This window comes from Meleagris gallopavo, chromosome 13, assembly GCF_905368555.1.
Source record: "Meleagris gallopavo chromosome 13, MGAL_WU_HG_1.1, whole genome shotgun sequence".
Classification (NCBI taxonomy): Eukaryota; Metazoa; Chordata; class Aves; order Galliformes; family Phasianidae; genus Meleagris; species Meleagris gallopavo.
This window is the reverse complement of record NC_139416.1, coordinates 8,645,001-8,665,000: the sequence shown is the minus strand read 5'-3', so window position 1 is coordinate 8,665,000 and position 20,000 is coordinate 8,645,001. Positions and strand designations below refer to the sequence as shown.

General features: G+C 39.2%; 1 protein-coding gene across 4 annotated transcripts in view; it reads left to right on the top strand.

Annotated features, from left to right (window-relative positions):
* Positions 1–20,000, top strand: part of TSHZ3 (teashirt zinc finger homeobox 3) — a 63,087-nt gene that overhangs the window by 14,153 nt on the left and 28,934 nt on the right. Inside the window, exon 1 of one of the 4 annotated variants that reach the window (XM_085235216.1) lies at positions 6,942–7,055. The exons of the other annotated variants lie outside the window; for them this stretch is intronic. The gene's annotated coding sequence lies outside the window, so the exon portion shown is untranslated. Of the gene's footprint in view, positions 1–6,941; positions 7,056–20,000 lie in introns of those variants that run through there. 4 annotated transcript variants of the gene reach the window in all.

The following is a 20,000-nucleotide window of genomic DNA, read 5'->3' as shown; positions in this document are numbered from 1 at the left end:
CTGGAAAAAAGAAAAACTGCCTAGTCTTTTCTAGACACTTAAGCAGCTGAGGGCTGATAAAATATGCACTCTGCAGTGCATAGTTTTTAATTAATTGAAAAAGGTTCAACATTCAAAGACGATGCTGGAGAAAAGTCTGATTATGAGCAGAAGTAATATTTATTGTTTGCATGAAAGGCTTGACATGGAGTTCTAACTTTCTGTCACAAATCTCTTGCATGCTTGCACTAAGCCTCTTTCAGCATTGCTATCTTCGCTGGCAGTTACTGGAGTGTGTGGTTAGTCAGTCCAGGGAAGGTCCTGTGGCTTTCATCCAGTCTTTTCATTCTGGGCCACCTTTTCAGTGTATTGTCTCATTTGCCATCCTGTGCAGCAGCTATCGGAGTTGCTTGAGCTCTGCCATCTGAAAGGCAGGTGAAGCTTGGCGATTCCGAGCAGTGCTCTTCATTCAGCATGCAGAAGATGTTGAGTAGTAACTTTCTCATTTCCAGTCAGTATGTGAGTAACTGACTCTTGTGAGCTGATTCCTGAACTAATTTTTCCAGCAGTCCCTCTACTTTTAGCTGAAATGACAAAAAGGGTGTTATCAAGCCTGATTTCCAACTCCTTGGAGTTTGGCTTACCAGGCAGGAGGTTCAGCATAGTATGGCCCAGTGCAAACTTACATAGGGATGTGCTTGTGGTTGAGAGCATCGCTGACCCAGTGCTTGCAAAAAGCTGGGCAGAGCTTGTGCTGCTGCCACACCACAACGTACATGCGTTAGTTGGAACACTGGTGTTGAGCAGAGCTGGGTCTCTGAAGCCAGAGTACCTTGAGCGGTCACCGTGAGAATGGAATGTCGTATTTTTGATGGTTGGGCAAAGCACTCATGTAGACAAATTAAAAATACTTTGGAATTTGTGCATATGCAGAAGCTGAGGTGTCCATGGACATACTGATCACAGTAGAACTGAGGTATACTGCTTGCATTAACTGTTGTTGGTTTTGTTTTTTTTAACTATTTTGTAAGTAGTGAAACAGAGGTGTTTTTTGCTTTTGCTCTCTTTTTTAATTTGTCTTCTAATTTCATACTACTTTTACCGTGAGCGCTAGGACCTGATAAAGAAACTTCAAGTTTGTGCAGCCAGGGGAACAGAAATACTGTTTTCAACATCAAGACTGAATAACAGTGTTGATTATTAGTACGATTTGATATATGTCAGGAAATACTGGGAATTAAAAACAATTGAATGAAAATCTTGTGCACTGTTATTGCACGTCCCATCCCTTTCACGCTAGATAATTCCTTGGACTATTCTTTGCGTAATTCTCTGCAGCAATCTGTCAAAAGCAGCTCCTCTGCTGAGTGTGTGTAGCTTACATCACATTTTCTGCTTTCCCTAGTTCACCAATAATCTTTCCAGTATTTACTTAGAAATGGAGAACACAGCTAAGAAGGAAACAGTGTAGCATCTGAGTATGACACATCTGCTGTATGGAGCTATGGCAGTTCCCATCCTGGTAGCAGAAAGCTGGGACTGCAGTGTACTCAGATGGCTTGGAGACATCTGTAGCTCTGATGAACATTTTATGTTGGTGAATCCCCCGAACTTTGTGATCACCAAAATTTATGTGAGAAATAGTAAAGTCGCTCTGAAAGCATAGTAGTGTGCATTAGCTTTAGGAATAGCCTGCCTACATTGTGTGAAAAAAGTCAGCATTACTCATACTAATAGCATAGCACTTCTGTGTGAAGTCAGGATGTTATCTAGAGTTGTTGGCAGGTAATTTTTTTTAATTGGGTTAAATTCTGATTTTCTTCTAAAAGTAATAATTCCGTTTGACATATTATTGATATTTTTTGGTCATAGATGCATAGGCCCTCTGACTGTATGGGCAGATAGGTAGATGGCTGTGTGTAGGCATGCAGAGTTTTCTGCAGCATCTTGTATGTTATATAAATGTGGAGTAGTTTTGCTGCACATAGGGTTATATGCTTAGGGCTACAGAACCCTTTCCTTCTTCGCTGTGAAACTGCCGCTTCTCCTTTTCACATAGCAGCACCTTCACTGTCTTTTCTAGTATTTGCAGTACCTCTGATCTGCTGATCGCAGTTTTATTTATTGGTAGTGGAACTGTGGCAGTGGTATCCTAATAAGAGGATGAATAGTACTGAAGTCAATAAAATGTTGGATAAGAGATGTATGGATAGGTGGCTGCATGTTGGAATATAGGCAACTTATTGTTTGGTCTGATAGTGATTTCGTAGCTGATTATAGACAAAAGTTCCTTATGATAATCTCTTTCCGTCTGCTCATTAAATTTAGGTGTGTCATTTCCCTCTGATTTTTCCTAGTTTCTTTTCCATATGTGTTCTTGAGAAGAGTTGGAATAGCTGTTCCTCATTCTCACTATTTATTGATTCACAAGTGAAAGACGTTGGACTCCGTGAAAGGATTTTTCTGTCCTAGTCTTCCTCACCCTTCCCCAAGCGCAGGTTTATTTTGCATTTCCATGAAAGAAACTGCTTGGGAAGTTGAAAAACCTTGGTACAGTGTGTGCCAAAGCTAAATTGCTTTTTTGTTCATACGGAGTGAAAAATGGACAGAATATGTCAAACATTAGAATCATAACAGATAGTAAACTGTTCTGCTTTAACTGGTGGAAGAATGTGCAAAGGGAATTTAAAATAAACAGTCAAACAATAATCAAGCATTTGTCAGTATTTAGCTCACTGCGTTAAGCACAGTATCTCAATTTGAACCACAAAGGTACATGACATTTGGATACTGAGAAAAATACCTGGAGGAAATACAGGTAACCTGCTTGGCTGAACCATACCTTATGCTTGACTGCACTGATTACGCCTATAACGCTTACTCCTTCCCAGTGCACACGCCTGTGTATTCTGTCTTCTTCCAGTAAAGCTCTTTGGTTTTACTTGTGAGTGCTACCCGTCTTCCTGCAAGAGGTCCTCTTGCAGGCTCCTCACTGTCTTTAGACAGCGTCATCTCCTTCAAGGATTGAGAATATGTGCTTACTTCAGAAGATTTCTAATATGAGACACTTTTTATTCCACATTTTTAAGGTTAGTTGCCCTTTTTATTCCTCTCAGTGTAGCTTGCTGTTCCATCTTTTATATACATAGTGATTTTAAGGTTTCAGTCCTACAAGCCTGTGCAGTGAAACAGAAATATTTCTTATCTCTAATTTTCAGTTCGTCAGCAGCATAAGAAACATCTGCAAGCTAAGTCTGGAGCTTGGAAGATGTCCTGACGTTCTCTGAGTGAACATCCTTTAGGGTCTGAGCCGTGTTGTGCATGAAATACATTTGAATGTACTTACACAATATGAAGTGTGAAAAGCCTAGCATGTTTTCTAGGATATGCACCTTGGCATAGGGGCGGGGGTAAAGGATAATGAACTTACTGTCATATATACAAGGTGACTAAGTCATGAAACATGATTGTCCACGAGTGGACCCAGATGGCCTTGAAGATACAGAATAATCAGATACAAGTCATCAGGCAGCATGCTGCTTTCACTCTAATGCCCAGGGAAATTCAGGTATAAAGGAATTGGATTTCAGGAGGATTCAGAGAAAGGACTCATGCCATGGAGAAGAAAATAGTCTGATAGGTGGAGATCTGAGCTATCCCAAAATAGAAATATCTGAATTTATATGTTACTCTCATTTACTTGTATGTTGTTCCACTGTTTTGCATCTAGACACGTTTTGCCTTGTAGTTAACCCAACATTTACCTTGCAGTTGCTATTTAGTTAGTGATAATAAATCAATTTTGGTAACTGCCGTAAATTAAGGAATAAAATGGAGAGGCATAAACTAAGTGGACTGTCTGGATCTGACTTGTTGCAAATTTTGTTGGAGGAGTATTTGAAAATTAGACGGTAGAACTTGCAACAACAAACACTGTGGGAGTGTTTTTTATATGCTGAAATGTATCATTTACCCAGGATACCTTGTCTTCCTCTGTTTTTGCTCTGGGCCTGCAATAAAATCCTATCTGTATTAGTTAGCAAATACTCTGATGTAATATATGAGAATAGTGGTGCATTATTTCCTCATGCTTATATATTTTCTGTATAAAATAGTTTAGCAGTAGTGAAATCTTGCAATGTGATTGAGTTTCATTTTGAGATGGTTAGCTGAATAAGCAGTCAGGCAGGCAAGCAGTAAGCTGAATGAAGGAGAAAGAAATAAAATTTTACAGCACATTTTTGCTGTAGGAGTGTGCAACACAAAATTGTGTGACTCAAATACTCAATCTGGTCTTCATGATTAAGCAATAAACAAATTGCAAAACAAAGTTATCATCCTTTTGAAACTTACTCTCAGTTGTTGTGAAAACGCTAAATATTTAACATTTCTCAAAGGAAAGCATCTTTTGTTACCCAGCGTTCACTGGTGGTAGGTTTTAGTTAACAAAACTGTTTTTGTTTGCATTAGGGTAATATCAAGAACTTTTTTTTATAGATACTGAAGAAATTTTGTAAAGTTAATTTACTGGATGTTGATAAATGGAAGCAAAATAGTTAAAATCAGTGATAAGGTAACTGTTATGCCTTGTAGCAAGGACTGGAAGAATGTATTCAGATGATGCTATCAGCCTGATGTGAAGCAGTATTTGGTTACTTTGCTAAGTGATTTGCTGTAAAAGCATGGCACAGTGGGGTTGTAACTTGTGAGTGCGTCTTCTCCACAGCAGAAGGACAAACTCGTCATAATATTGGCTCAGTAATGTCTCTGGCATTCTGCAGAGATGTCCCCATGTGTTTTTAGGAGGTTTAAAGACTGTAACCGTATAAAGATTATTGAGGTCAATCAGATCACTAATGAGCTTTTCAGGTCCTCCTTCAAAGCTTTCGGATGGAAGTTCCTTATCCTAAGGAATTTGTGTTTTCTCGTTGGGATCTTGGATGTAGCCAGTGTGGACAGAGTGCACTGAGGAGGCTTTGGAGTCTTGCTCAAGTCCACAGCAGTTATTACCTGGCCTTTGTGGTGCTGAGAACCAGGTCCAAAAAGCAGTCTCTGTGGGCTGTGTTCACCAGAGCACAGAGGAGGCTTCAAGCTCCCTGTCCGTGCCCTGTGATGCTATGGGCTGGCCGGGCTGTTGTGTGGCCTCAGGCCAGCACTGCCCTGTTCCTGTATGCACCTCACAGCATGCTGCCTCCAGCCCCACGGGAAGAAGCTTTCTGCTGGCTCTCGTGGGCCTGCTTGTGGTGGGCCATGTCTGAGAACAGCTTAGCAGAACCAAGCACCGTCGCCTTAAGTACAAATAGCTTTACCACAGCTGTTACAGGTAGCTCAAGCAGGCTAAGGCTAAGCGTAGTGAAAATGATCTTAAACGATATGGGCCAGAGAGTCTGAACTCCTCTCCTGACCCTGCTTGCATGCTGCAGAAGTGCGGGATATCAGCATGGAAGGAACCACAGGAAGGTTATCCAGTTCTGTGCCCTTGTGGCTCGCCTGCTGTGTCCTTCCTGGCAGTCTGCTGTGGACACTCAGAAACTTTCCAGCAGTGTTGTCAAGTGTTCTACTGCCAGTGGCTATTAGCTTGCCTTGGAGAGTTTCCTATAGATTATTTCACTTCAAGGTATTCTGTGGCCTGAGTTGTTGGCCGCATGAAGTCAAGGTGTGGAGCAGTCTGTGCTGCAGTGGACTATTCTTAAGAGGAAATCAGGAGCTGGTGCTTCAGTCTTTACTCTTGCTAAGACCCACTGCAAGTCTGCTGAACTCAAACACCATTCTTGTACAGACTCTGACATCAGTGGGCTTTCACTGAGACCTGTGGTGTCAGAGTAGGGAATTTGCCTTGTGTTACCCAGTAATTTCATGCTGCACAAGTGCTCACTGTTGATGTAATGTAGGTATGTACAGACTCTGGTGGACCCATCTTGGTTAGATTTTCAAAAAGCATCTTGTAAGTAATACACTTTTTTTTGAGTGTTTAAGTGCTTAAGAGTCTTTTAAGTATTTGAAAAAGGTGCTAAACAGTTGTTTTTCTTAGGACATGTAATACTAATGACCCGACCAGTTACCAACATTTTGTTTGATGGCATTTGATCTTATGGAAGTTTTTAATTTATTTCAGAATAATGAAACAATTATAAATGATGCCAAGAAAATTTTGTTAATATTTGTAATTGTTCTAGGTTGTAGATAGAAAATATTATTGCAGTCAAGGGTCTGTATTGATAGGTAACAGCACTGCCTGCATTTGACCACTGAATCTATTTGAAAAATACAATCTTCATCCTTACTAGTTTTGTACAAAATTACATCTTTCTATGGATAATATGTCGTGTCTCCCTGAAATGTGATCTTGATTTTCATCCCGTTGAACTTCATTCAATAAATCAAAATCTTTCTCAACAGTTAGCAACGAACTTATATAATAGTTATTTCTGAAATGTTGATACAAGGAATTTAGCAGTTAACAGTGTTTATACATTCCAGAAACATTAACAGGTTAGGTTATACTGGAATCCTGTAACTATCCATAAAACGTGTGGGAGAACTGTCCGCTATGCTGTATCTCAGCAATGGGCTGCCAGACATCTCCTGAAATACCAAGTGTAATAATAAAGTTTATAATGATTATATTGTCAGGAGGCACACATTGTCCATTATCACTGAGAACTGAAGGAGCAAGGCCCATCGCCGACTGTTTAGACTGCAGCATTAGAACACTACAGATGTTCTTATCTTTTGGAGATAGTTTTGTACTGAATCAGTGATTTTTACACATTCTTGTGTATGAAAAAATGTTCTCTGTTTTCTGGGTATTTCTGAAGGAGAATAGAGGAGGATAGTTTTTATAAGCATCAAGGTTGTTTCCAATTCCTGTAAATGAAGTTTGCAGAAGAACCCAAGAAAATCTCTAGTTTTTGCTGTAGATTTTTCCCTTTGCTTGGTGGTGATCTTGTATTGGTATTTAAAGTGGGCATTCTATTAAAATCAGTACAACGCTGGGATTTACTAGGAACAGTCTGCGTGCTCGAAGGCAGTTATGTGCTGGCTGCATTGTACCTGATATATTTGGCAGCTGCAGGGTGAGTAAAGCTAAAGCAAGCTAGGACTCTGAAAATGACTAGTAATTTTTAGCCTCTGTGTTCAATAGATGACATTGTCTCAAAATGCATCTTCATCAGGGTTTTTTTCTTTACTTCTGCTTATGATGACAAAACATGGCAACCGAAGACAGAGGGAACATCAATTATAGCTGCAGTCTTGAAGTTTGAAGATGCATTTTAGCCATCCTACACTGTGTTATTATTATTACTATAATCCTTTGGTGCTTGTACATATGTAAATTACATTAAAAATAAGATCAAGGCAGACATGAAGTATCAGTGACAAAGGCAGAAAAAAGATGAACAAGCTATTATGAGCTATGAAATATAAAAAAGATGCTGTCTTTAATTTGACAGTGAACCAAAACCCACCAATTGTAGAACATGAGAATACTTTTAACAGATATTCCCTTAAAGCTTTGTTGTGGCTGTACCCTCCAATGGCATCTCAAGTCTGTCAGCAACGCCATTATAAAATCCCTTTACGAGGATGCAGCTTTAGATTGTCACCTAAATCTCTGATATTTGGAATGCTGTATTATCTTGTTTAGCCTGAAAGCAGGCATAGGCACACTTTTTTTTTTTTGTGTGTGTGTGTGTGTGTGTGTGTGTGTGTATGTTCAAACTGTTTGCATTAACAAATGTTCACAAATATGTTCTTTGAATTTTAGTTTCTCTTATTTTCTAGGGGCTGCTTAGTAAAAATAATTTTACAAGACCTGCCTTCAGTCAGAAGCATCTGGTAAATGCTGATATTTTGAAGTTTAGATAATGCTATGCACCATACATAGTTACACACTTATTTTTCATTTATCTTTAATGGATCCAAAACTTGTAAACATAGAACTGAATTCATGCATCGAAGCTAGACCGAGTGCATGGTTCAACAGAGCCTTTTATACACATGTATTTTTTTCTTGGAAAAAAGAATTGCAGTGAGAGATTAGGTTCCTTATATATGTTAATAAATCTGGCGTAAGTCTGTGTACTGTGGTAATGATGTGCCAACATATATTTTATGAAGTGAAGTGGATGAGCGTGGTGGCACTCAGTGAAATACATAGTTCCCTCTCAGCAGTCTTTCAAACTTGTTGATGTCATTCATATTAATTCTCATGCAAATATACTTCATGTCTGTCTTAAACATGCAGTGGATTCAGAACATACAGTTTTTAGTGTGACTTAGTGTTGGTGGATCTGTTAAGTTACAAGCCAGAGGAGGCTGGAGTCGTCAAAAATACTGGGTAATGTTTTGCTGAGATAAATAAAACTGCAAACAGAAGTAATATTTTAGTGTTGCACAAGTTTTTATTTATCCCACAGTACTGAAAGAGTCTGCAAGAGGGAATCTTCAGCTGTATCCAAGCACAAGTACCAGAACAGTGGTACCATGTCATTGTTGCATTGCTAGGGATAGCTGAGTCAGGGGCTGATGTGCTTGTGGAACTCACAGCTGTGCAGCTTGCCCCATGGGCAAGGCTTAGAATATCTGAGTTTTTGTAGTAAGTGGGGAGATTGAGAACATTTCTGTTCTGGCATCCTTTTGGTAATGTGAGTGATTGCACTTTTCAGAAAAAGCTGCGAAAACATAGTGCTACAAGGTAGGAATTTCTGTGTTGCCTTTTTTTATTTATTTATTTTTTTTTTTAAAGAATTATCAGGATAGTAACTGATTTTTGTATAATTTAGTTTACAAACTATAAAATGGTGTGAAAGGAGAGTATTTTACAGGAGAATTCTGAGAATTAATGCTTGCATGTGCAGTTTTGTAATTAAGCACTGATGTGTGGGTGATTCTAGTTTACAGTTTACTTTTTGTTTTGCTGTAAATGCTTAGCCTTTGTTCTGCGTTTCAATAGAAGATGAAGGCAGTTTAAGAAAAATGATTTTATGTTTTCAGTTGTGGAAGGAAGAGGTCTCTGCATCCAAGAATCAAAGTGGAGGTTAAACAGCTGCAAAGAGTAATCCTCTTACTAGTCAAATGTTTCTGCATTGAAAATGACAGAAAGCAAACAAAAACAAATCCTCATCAGGTTCTTTAAGCAACAGAAAAAAAGAGGAAAAAGTCTAAAGAAAGGCACAATGCCTAATGGTACAGTTGTCCCAATTACTCATATCCTATGTTAGAGACTAAGGAAGCTAGGTAAAAGTGAGCCAAAACTGGCCTTCAGTCTCATGGATGTGGCTTCTGTTCATGTCACTGTTTGCATCTGAGTCTTGGTTCAAAATATGTCTTTGCTCTCCATGAAGATCGACATTTAAGCCTGTAATGCTAAAAAATCAAAGATGGATGAATTCTATATACCACGTAAAAATTGATTTTATTTTTTCAGGTATTTGCACAGACTTAATGATAATTTTTGCACACTTAAGCATTCTTCATTTAATTGTGGCATAACATTACATTCAGCTGTAGACAATTTCAGGAAAATATATTTCCTGGAAAACTTCAAAATTTTACTTGTGTATATAGTTTGCAGATAATTGCTATGGCCATTATTTGTCAGGCACCTCACTGACTATGCTGAAAGTGGGCTACTTGTGGTTGCTGCACAGGGCTTACTCCTCTGGAAACAACACGTCCTGGACATTGCAGAAAAATGCACTGCTGGCAAACCTCTTACTTCTCTTAAATACTGATTTTCCCCCATGCTCACTTATGCCACCTGAAGCCCAAATCAGTTGAGAAACAGTCAGAAAACTTCAGATTTGTAAGTAGCTCCGATATTGACCAGCCTTCTCATTCGAGTGTAAAAAGACATATTAAGTAATATGCATACTTTAGATTGTAGCATAATTTATTTATAGCATTTTTTCCTCCTGTAAGTCTGGTTCTGTGCATAAGTAAGGCATTTGCCAGTTGTCCCATTAAAATGTTCAAAAATTTTCCTAAAGTGAGCTGCACAAAACTGTGTGCCACCTATAAAACATATGATAATGTGGCTAAAAGAAGAAGTTTTATTGTATTTAGTTGAGGTGGTTGTAATACTCATGTGTGGTTTTGAGTATTCACACAGGTGCTCGCTCCACATATGCTCATTTTCTCTTTTTAGCATTTGTTTCACTTACGTGCTCTATTCTGATTATTTACTTTCTAGCAGTCTTTGTTTCATTGATTTCTGTCTGTCTACCAAGGAATAAAGTTAGCTCTTCTAACACACATCTGTCAGTACTGTACCAAGAGTCAATCCCAGAAGAGAGAAATTGAAGAAATGAAAACAAATAAGTTATAAAATAAAGTGACAATAATGTGCAGTAGCATAAAGATTGCTTTGGGCTGTGTTTGAAAAAGACAGCTAATGACTTGTCCTGTTAGATGGTATGGGAACGGCGCAGATTCATGTCTCCCCATTTAGTGCAGAAGTATAAGAAACGCAGTGTAAACTGGAGGTCAGGGATGGAGGGAGCACAGGGCAGGCTTTTGATTGTATTCTTCCCTCTGCTCTGACTTAGAACAGATCGCATTAGAGGCAAAATTTGGCATGTTTACATGAGGTGGCTTCTTGTAAATGAGGTTATCACCGGGATTAGAGCACTGCTGGTGAGTTGGGCAGAAGCAGGCCCAGAAGTATTTCCCTGCTGTACTGCGGCTCACATTGCTGCAGATGTGAACTGACTGACATTGGTGAATCTTCTGATTTACTCAGGAAAAGTAATAGAATAATACAACTCCAGAACATGTATTAAAAATGTAGGCTTATGTTTAAAAATGTTTTTCAAACAAATCTGTGCCGCAGAATTGCAATAACAAGCACATATATGAAGACGTATTTACGCAAACAACTGGTAGTGTGTGTGTTTAACATTTATGAATAGTGGCCTAATGCGGCTGAAGTATTCAAGTCTCTTTTAAGATTGTAATTGAAGTAACATGATATAAATGTAAACTTTAGCTTAGAGCACACAGAGCATACAAGACAGTTTGACACCTTCATTTCAGCAGTAAGAAATTACCATTGTCTCTTGTTCCTTGCTTCTAGCTTATATGACCAAGCCAAAAAGTAATTACACAATTAGGGTTGACACACTGGTTCCTGTAATATTTCTTCTCTTAGTTTTTTGGTGGCTTATTTCTACTTCAGATTTTCCAGTCCTTTGTAATTCATACCAAGATGTCCATTTTCATTGCGACAAATTTACTCACGAAGATTGCAAGTCTTGCATAATTTAATGATGAAAAGGCAGCATTTCATTTTCTCCAAATGTAGTTATTTGTAGATTAAAGATAAACATTTGTGGAGTTAATACGGTTTTTGTAAGAACTTTGTCACCAACTTGAGCATTGAATTGTTATGTGCAGGCGCTAAAAAGTATTTCTGTGTAAATAATTACAGGATTATGCATTCTAAAAAAAGAAGGATGTGCAGCAATGTGCTTATCTGAAAGGGAACCTCTCTGCACACATCAGGTAACGCTTAGCTTCCTTTATTCTGAATGTGCAGAACAGGAGTTATTAAAGTTTCTCCAGCTCCTGCTGATGCTTGATGGTGAGCCCGGGGCCGGGGGTGGAATGATCTGCCAGCCCTTGCGGCGGCTGCAGGCAGGTAAGGCAGCAGGTCAGGTGGAAAGCAGAAGCGCTGCCCTTCCCGTCCTCAGCTCAACTTGGCTCCCTGCCTCCATTCCTCGTTTCTGGGGTGTGTGATGCAGGTTGAGACACACTTGCACTCTCCGGGAATATTATGGGACAGTTGTGCTCGCTCAGTTGTTATGCTTGGGATTTTGCTGGCATTATGTAAAAGCGGTACTACAAGGTACTGGTTATCTGCTCAGTGCGGCTGATGGACTTTGATTTTTTTTTTTTTTTTTTTGACAACAAAACAAATCATCTGTGCTTTGTGAACGTTCCTACAGTATATCTCAAGCTCTAGAACAGACTGTCAGTCGGACAGGGATGCTCAGTGTGTTTCAGGTGCAGGGCTGGGCATCTGCTGCAGAGCCGAGCTGCCCTGTGCTGCCGTAGCTGAGCTGGCGGTTCAGCTTTCTTCTTGTAAGGGTTTGTTGTGTTTGATCTGGACATAGGAGCTTCATCTCATCTTGAAGCCTGGTCTGTCATTACATAAAATACAGTGGAAGGCTGGGGAGGAAGTATAGTGAGTTTGCTGGTGACAAGCCAAGTAGAGGGGATTTGCCAAGTATTAATCATTTGTATAAAGCTGCATCCACTGTTCAGCCAAATGAATCTGTTCTGCCTTGGTTTCTCGCAGTGACAGCATCAAGATATTAGTAGTTCTGTAATAAAGTTGTCCTATTACATGCTCTTTAAATTCTTGCTATCTCCTTGAGGGTGCACTGCCCTTAGGAAGGGACTTCTGCTCCGTGTTTTCCTCAGCTGGAGAGCAGACGATGTACTTACAGGTACAAAATAGACTTTGTGCTCTTTAAAATTAATTTTTCCTGTCCCACCCCTCCTCTAATATGTCACTTGGTTGCAGTATCTTTTCTGCAAATCAAAGCTTGCTGCTTTCAGCAGTACGGTGTTACAGAGAGCATTTCTAAAGAAAAAGACAAAAGCGGAGGACTGCATCTTGTAACAGACTACTGCTATTTCAGACAGTTGTTCTATAAAAATGAGAGTACACATGGAGGCTATTAAGTCATTAATTACAGTATGCACTTCTTTCTCTAAGCACAGACAAAACTCAGTTAAGAGGTACCAGAAAGAAATAACTTTCCCTCATTTTAAAAGTGAATGCAGGATGTGAGATTTTAAGCAAGAACCATGCACAAAGTTGGACTTTTTTTCTGATGGAGTTTATACCAGCATTTTCCTTAATTATTCTTGATATTTTGCCCATTATACCATTAGCTTCTACGGAGGACAAAGATAAGTTGCCAGTATACACAAGAGCAAAGTGTGAAAGCATTTAATTATTGATATCTTGGTAAACAAGGTTCCAAAATGACGTTGTCAAAATCCATAATGATCAGACAGAAAATTTATCAGCCTGTTGTTGAAAAATAGGGCTCAGCCCATGCACTACCTGCACATGTACAATTCTAAGAAACTAACATACCCGTTTCCTGTATTTCCAGTGCGTAATTGCTTTAACCAGATTTTCCTCTTTTAAAAATTATTATTATTAATGTTCTCCTCATTCTTCATTTTAATTTTAGCCTTTTCTTGATTGTTAATCTAATACATATGTTTCACTAAATGAACTCAAGCTTTTTCCCCGAGTGGATCTGTAAATCAGGTATATGGCCGAGGAGAGTCTAACATAGCAGTCGTGAGCTCCATGTTCTCCATCTCGTCCAAACACAGGTTTCATTAACAGAATAGAATTGGCAGTGGTTAGTACAGACTTTCTCTGTATTTGAAATTAAGGATTTTCGTTTTCCCCTCCTGCTGAAAACTGGGGGAAGAGTCCACACCTCTGGCAAAAATCACTGCCATGTTTGCAGCCACATGCACAGCCTGCAGGTACCAGCGGTCAGACCATCGGTGATTGCTGTGTGCCTGGTGCCCTGCTTCCCTTGCCTGGCCACCCAAATTTCATGTGGTTTCTGCCAGCACTATGTCCCCATTGACTTTACAACATGAGTCTTGTCCAATCCGGCCCAGGAGAAGGGCTGCTTGGCTCCTTTCCTGAGCAGATGCTATGCCAGTGATCTCGAGTTGCACCCTGCTTTTCCAGGTTAGGTTTCACATGGGTTTCATTGAGTTGTTGAGACACTGCCCTACTGCTGCTCTGTGCTCTCCTGTCCACCTGCTGATAGGCCATGATAGCTATGATCTCGGGGAACAAGCAATTTTGTAAACAAATCAGAAAAGTTTCCTGAATGTGTATTGAAATAATTGAACGTTACTTTATATGTATTTAGTCTATGGGTAAATTAAAAAAATTTCCTTGCTGAAGTGCTATTTACCATTAATATATTTAATTAAAAGATACTTCTGTGTTCCATTTTTCACCCTCTTACAGGTGCCAGAGCTCTCATGTTTATTAATAGCATTAGATCAAATAATGCAGATGTTTGATTTCAGACGCTGGAATTTGTTGCAGGTTATTCTTTCTAGAAGGACACAGTAACACTGTTTTGGTTTCCTTTGTGTCAAGAGGTATTTTATGAACTACGTTAAAAATAGTGATAACGTTGTAAAAAGAAAAATATTAATTTGTTTCTGCTTTGAAGGTTTTTTTTTAACTCCGTTTCCAACAGCAGATCTTAGTGTATAAGATATCACTGTAAAATTCCTACAATACAGGATATGCATTTCATGGAGACAAAGCTATTTAGGATCCTTTTCTTCCATATACTACAGCTTTACTTTCTTTATTTGGTGATTACGTCTCACAGCTTAAATAGCTTAAACGTGGGTATTCAATTTGTACTGCAGTGCTCTGTCTGAACTTGCTGTTGTTACAGGTATGGAGGGATGCTTGCAAAATGAGAGGTCACTGCTGCAGTGCTCATGTACAGCTTCTGCCAGGCAAATACTGCTCAGGGTGTCTGCACAGCGTGCAGCGCAGTAGGGGACTGCAAGGAATATTTTCAGCTTTTGGAAAATAACATTCAAGAATTATGATTTAATTAATTATTCTCTTTCAAAGAACACGTAATTGATGATGTCTGTGTAATGTTTAGGGACATTTCATCAGCACTTTTTTTTTTTTTTAATCATTCCTGTGAGAAAAACAGTCCAATAAAATTATGATTTCTTTGGTTTAGCTAACACTGGAATATCAGAACCAGCTCATTTATCTGGGATCGTCCTTGGCGTACACTCAAAGCTTTACCTTCTTCCCAATTTCCTGAATGAGTATCACAATGTACTTTCTACCAAAGCAAAGATGACCCTAGTTTATTAAGCTTCATCCTTTTTCCTACCCCTCCAGTTTTTTTTGAACCTGCAGTATCTTAAATATATGCTAATTGATGCCATATGGATAATGCTATGTGCTAAAGTAATTGACTATACATAGAATTTAACAGCAGTTGTCATTTCTGCATTATTTCTTATTTTTCCTTTGATGTCCTGTGTCGTGATCATGGGGGTATCATGGGGGTACACTGACAAACCTTTGTGCCTGTAGTTAGGGTTGTTCTTTAGCTTCACTGCAGTCACCATGGGGACTCAGTGCAGGGCCTGATTGCTGTGGTACAAAGTGCACTGAAGGAGCTTACAGGGCGTGAGCCTTGCCCTGAAGGGCTGCAGAACAATTGAGTCAACAGTCTTTAAGCCTCTCTAAATATTACTTATTTTTCTTGCTTGCAAAAAATAATAACTAAAGAGAATTTATATAGCGTCACGTCAGGAGGCAAGGGAAGGTGCTTTGACTGAGCCTTGACTGTGCTGCTTGGTTTCCTTGCCGTGCCAAGGGGCTCCTTACCTGGCTGGGAAACTCGTGATAGAAAACAGTTTGAAAATCCTGCATTGGCTACTATCCTTTCTTAGCCGGTTGTGAAGGATTTGGGTGTTGACATTTTATTTCAAATCCCCTAATATTTAGGCACTTACCTTCTAGCTGCCTTTCAAAGCCCCAGCGTCAAAGGAAAAAGGCAATCTTGAAAATCACACAACTAAAGGTGAGGTTTAGTTTGGGACGGATGGTTCCGTTCATGCAGTTTCTAACAGCAGACCTTCATTTTTACCACCCATTGTGTTCCAATTCTCACTGTGGGCATTGCTGCCCGGTGAACCTGCTTAGTGTCACAGGAAGCCTTGAAGGTGCAGTGCTGGCTTGGTGCTGCGTGGCGTTTCCAGCCACGAGGGCAGGATGATGTGCATGCTGCTGGGGGGAGAAGGCTGCCTGTTGTCCTCACTGCTTTCAGTATGTCCACAATAACTGCGCTTGCGTAACTTATGGCTGCACATGCTCTGAGAATTTTGTAAGCATGAATTAATTAATGATAACATCATGATACGAAAATCAGATTCTTCATTAATGTGCAATGCCATTAAGACCAGTGGAGCTGCTTTTAAACCTACAGGGAACTTGACCCAAAGGCGTATAATTGGGATGCTTTATAATTGGAATAGTTACAGTCCTTGAGAAGGAGAAGGTGATGGAGATGAAAGGTGTTGGCTGAAGTCATGGGGAATCGCATCTTGGCGTGAACTTGAGAATCTGGATTCTCCAAGTTTTTTACTGCTGTCTCACAAGTTTGTATCTGTGTTAGGGTTTTCTTAGATTTCTGACTGTAGTACTGTAAAAACTTAGGTTTTTAATATAAGTTTTATAAATTTCTTGGAGCAAACTCTTCAAGCTTTCTGTAAAAGATGCTCAACAGCGCAGCTAAACTATGGTCTCCTTTCTCTACTTAAAGCTTCTTTTAGTCATTGTCATAGATTTAAAAGTTTCTTTTCTTAGTTGTAATACTGTTGGAGAATGCTCTTTACTTCTTGGTGTCCCAGTATTTTGTTTGGGGAGGGGAAAAAAAAAAAGGAAAATATGTATTTTTGTGCTTATACTTTTAAAAAATTAAACTGTACACTGAACATGACTTAGTGTTCATTCATTTTAAGAATTACCCCCAAAAGGTCTTTATTGTATGGTCAAGTTTACCACATTGGTAAACTACTGTGGTGGCTTTAATTGAGAGACCTTTGCTAAATACCTCTGTATTTAAGTTAACTTTCAATGAACCCAAGAGTAATTTGAGTATTTGGCAGAGGAAAGAAGTGGTTGCCTGTTATTTTGGAACGTGCCAGTTGTTCCAATGATGGCCAGAAAAAAGGCTTGTAGAAAAAAGACTAAAAGCTGAGGCTAGAAGGCAGGGTCTTTCAGCATCCAAAAGGCAGACTTTTTCAGTATCAAATAAGGAAAAACTGCTTTTCCAGGGAAGAACCTTAAGGTGAATTATAGCCGGATATCAGATGGAAAATTGTGCATTCCCCTGGTGTCCTTGCAATTTTATTGCAGAATCCAGAGTGATGTCTAATTTGAAGTAAGTTGTCTATTTTTTTCCATGACTTCTCAGAAACAGTTTTTTCCTTTGACTTAAGCCTCATATTTTCAAGCAGACCAATTTTGCTGCTCATACAATTTGAGGAGACGGAGCAAAGGAGGGGCTAAAAATAGAGCTTATAATGGAACCTGGGTATGTTCTTAACAGTGGCGAGACACTTATCTGTCCATTATGTTGTTGACTAATGTTAACTTCTCTGCTGCCTTTGTAATGTATTACATTAAGCCAAATGAAGCTATTGTGTGATGTATCAAGATACAGTCACGTAGGTTGCCTGGCTATTTGCTCTTGTTAGTATTGTATGTGATGGACTTTAATAGCTGTGTGGGGCTCCTGGAGTTACTTAGATCAACAAAGCATGGTTTTGTGCTTCTTGGATCTGCCTGCATGCCAGACTGGCATCAGCTCCACTGGAAGTTGCACAAGTGTGTGAGAATGTGTGTGTGTGTGTGTGTGTGTGTGAGTGTGTGTGAGTTAGGGATCTGTGAACCGAGCTTACGTGGCTGCCCAGCTGGCTGCAGGTAGGGTCTGTGCAGGCAGAGGAGGTAGCAGTGCTCTGCCACCTCAGAACCCCTTCCACTTGTATTCAGACCAAGTAACGCCCAGTGGCTCTTGCTGCTTTAACATCAAGCAGCAGTAATACCCTGGGCCTTGACTGTAAAAAGTGCTGAAAGATGCATGCTGTAGGGAGAGATACGGGCACATGACTGCACTGCACCAGATCTCGTTTCTAAAATTTGGTGATGCTTTACAAGCAAGGTTGTCCCGTATGTTAAGTCCAGCCAGGTGTGGTTCACACCTGTGGTTTTAGATTTGCTGCGTGCACATCACTGCCCTCTTCCTCTCCTGTTGATCCCGGTGGGTCCTGGGGGCTGCGATAGCTCTGTCAGTGTGGTGGCTGCACCCAGCAGGAAGCTGGAAATGCAGGGGTCAAGAGTTAGGAAACTGAAGGTAACTGTAACTCCTGTGGTGCTCTATCCATGCTCACACAGTGACCCTCTGTCCCCACGTGTAAATGAATCCATCGCATGCTTTAATATGCGCAGTGATGCAGGTAATCCCAAAGTGGTAAATTTTCTAGTTCGAGTTTTTTGTTTGTAAGTTTGCTCTTGTGCTTCAGTAGTACATAAACATTTGAGATCTTTTTTTTTTCTTTTTTTTCTTTTTTTTTTTTTCCCCTGGAAAATGTTGTTTCTTAAAATGATTGAAAAATAAATGTCTTTAATATTTGTGGGCACATTTCTGTTGCTTTTTCAGCAGAGTTTCTTTAATGACAGCATGACTGGTTACTTTTAGAAATCTTATGAAAACCAAGTACTCGTCAGCCTGTTGCCAAGCATTGTTCTTCAGTATATTTTACAAGAGGTACTTTTCTTGTTGGTTTTCATGTTAATAACATATTACTTCTGCAGACATGTTACCACTTATTTTCTGCCTTAAGAAAAGCATTTGTTCATGAAGAAAATACATCTATTTTTAGATCAAATGCTCAGTGGAAACAAAACCCAAATTGTGAGGAGCATGTGTGGACACATTCGTGTGTGCAGCCGCACAGCTGGCACCGTGGAGGTGTAGCTCTGTGTCAGGGCTACGGATACTCCACATGTAAGGGCTCGGGGTCCTGCTGTGCCTTCACATCTGAGTTGTGCTTTCAGGACTATGCATTTGTCAGACTAGCGTTGGTCAGGTTACAGGCTTTCCTTCGTAATGGGCTCTTGTTAATAGAGCTTTGGTCTTTTGGAGTTGGCAGGTTTGCATGCTTTTTTGAATGAACTTTCTCACTAAGTTTCTGAGCAGTAGGTGGTTTATAAAATAATTGTGCTATACGTTGATAGCATCTTTTATCGTAATCGGTTTATGTTGTTTTAAATAAAAGAATAATAGAAGACATTGCAGAGTGGAATTTTTGTTCTATTATTCTTGATACTGGAAATTACCCCAAATAAGTATTTTGTGCAAGAAACCCAGAGATTCACTTCCAAAAGTGCTAATTTACATCAGCCTATACAGAGAACAAGCTAATGATGCTCAGTCTAGAGAGGGGCAATGCTTTTATACTGTTTTTCCCCTTTTTATGAATAGAATGTACAAAAAAAGTTCCCATTGTGTAGTACTCTGAGTTTTGTACAACCATCTTTTATCAACAGATGGCAACCAGAACATGAAAAATAATTAAAAAATAAAATGAAAAGAAACCCAGAATGAATTAAAGTGCTTCTTTGCGTTCTGATCTGCATTTTTGGTTTAGAATTTTTATGGTGAATTGCCATATTATCTGTTATATCAGTTTACAATGAGGCTCCTATCAGACATAAAACAGATTTATAATACCATTAAAACACAATATCAAAGAATGAATAAGCAATTCAATAAAATTACAATAACACAAAGATAAAATGAAAGCCTTTTCAATAACAGTTTTATGCAAGAACATTTTGCAGATAAATATGTGTTTATAGATCTTTTAAATGCACATTTATTATACTGCTCCTAATAGAGCCACAGGGGTTAATTTTTTCTGTGTGTTGTCTTTTATAAGTGGTTCAAAAGCCAGCTGCAAAACTCTTCAATAGATTGTTTTGTATCTTTGAATTGATTTTGGTAAAGGGAGCATTTACAGTACTACAGTATAGTTTCTACGTACACATGAGTCAATATGAGCGTGCCGTGCGTTGCTGTGTGCTCTAGACAACCTTATTAAAATGAAGGCGATTCCAAGCAAAAAAAAAAAGACAAGGAAAAAATATAGATTTTTTTTCTTTTTCTTTTTCTTTTCTTTTTTTTTTTTTTCTGAGGGAAAATATATGTAGATGCATTTTCATTATTGTATCTTTACTTTAGCATTACATTTTTAATGGGTTTCTTTGGGTCGGGTAGGGAGTCTAAACTTGGAGCTTAGAAGGGGTTATCTGAAGAACGTTGTCAATGCTGTTTGAATAGTTTTTCTTTCTTGCTACAAAAGGAGAGGGAGGGGTGGAGGGGAAGCCAGCTTCAGCTAATGTTATGTTCCTA